The sequence below is a fragment of the Nematolebias whitei genome, chromosome 2 (genome assembly GCF_014905685.2).
Source record: "Nematolebias whitei isolate Nwh7 chromosome 2, NemWhi1, whole genome shotgun sequence".
Lineage (NCBI taxonomy): Eukaryota > Metazoa > Chordata > Actinopteri > Cyprinodontiformes > Rivulidae > Nematolebias > Nematolebias whitei.
The window spans coordinates 34,237,396-34,238,748 of record NC_056499.1 but is presented as its reverse complement, the minus strand read 5'-3'; the positions used below and the strand labels follow the sequence as shown (position 1 = coordinate 34,238,748).

The 1,353-nt window shown below is 40.7% G+C and overlaps 1 protein-coding gene across 1 annotated transcript in view; it reads left to right on the top strand.

Moving 5' to 3' along the window:
* The window catches only part of spg21 (SPG21 abhydrolase domain containing, maspardin), a 15,575-nt gene that overhangs the window by 3,788 nt on the left and 10,434 nt on the right, over positions 1-1,353 (top strand). The window lies entirely within an intron of this gene.

Here is a 1,353-nt window from a genome sequence, read left to right as displayed (position 1 = left end):
ACACACACACACACACACACACACACACACACACACACACACACAGCTACTGTCACATGTTGAGCAGTTTTCTGCAGTAAAAACTTCCTGGAGACTTCTGGTATTCATTATTCTATTTATGCTGTGTGGGCAACAACACAGTGGATTAGTGGTTAGCTGTTGCTTCACAGCAAGAAGCTCTTGAGTTCAATCCCCAGGTTGGACCTGAGGTCTTTCTATGTCTTTCTACATGGAGTTTGCATGTTGTCTTCGTGTTTACGTGTGTTTTTTCTCTGGGTATTCTGGTTTCTTTCCACAGTCCAAATACATGCATGTTGGGTTGCCTCAGCCTCGCTTGTAAAGCAGATCTGTGTCTGAGGGTCCTCCCCCAGAGAATTTTGGATAAAGTAGATGCCATTTCCTGCATTCTGGTGTATGTTACAGAGGTTTATTACAGTAGATTAACATGAAACAAAAGATGTAAACTCATTATTGAAATGACTGCAAGGCGTTCGTAATGCAAAACCGCTGCAGCTCTGCAGGTGAGGGGCGTTCACTTCAGGACAAGTTGAGGAGGTCGCTGATTTATCAGTTGCTTAACTGTCAGGTATAAACATGAACATTAAAAGAAACAAACGTTTGAAATGCATCAGCCTGTACGTAACAAATGAATGTACAAGTTTCACTTCTTGAATGGAATTACTGAAATCAATCAACTTTTTCACAATATTCTAATTTTATGACCAGTATCTGTATTTCAAATGTTCTTTTAATCACTTTATGTGTGATTTATAAGTGTATTAAGTGCAGGATCAGTTCTCATTTAATTAGTAGATCCCACACCGGGGTCAGCTGAGCCTCGTCATCCTCGTCCCTGCTCCGCAGTGAGTCACACATAAGATTATACACAAAAGCGTAGGAACTTATGCACAGTGCAAAACTTTAATTCTACTTGAGTTTTTTAATAAAATTGCCCATGACTTTTAGGGGTTGAGATTTTTTTTAAAGAGCATAAGCAGAAATGCAAAGGACCAGCTCTGATGTGAATTCAAAAAAGTTCAAGACAAAACCAGCTCGGATGTGACATTAGGAAGCTTTGTTTAAAATTATAGTTTTATTTAGTTCTTAGTTTTACAGTCACTCTTTGTCAGGCGGGTTGAAAAATATACAGTGTAATCCTTCAAATGTGCAGACACGGCCGCGCGCCTCCTCCTGTCTGCTCCAGACCAGCAGCTAAATTACTCCCCCCGAACCGGCACTGTAGAACCAATCTGCGCATGCGTCTAACAGAAACTGAAACTTACCACTTGTGTATGTTGACCTGCGTCAAGAGTGAGTCGTTGACAGATGTGGTGGAGATAATCTGGTGATTTT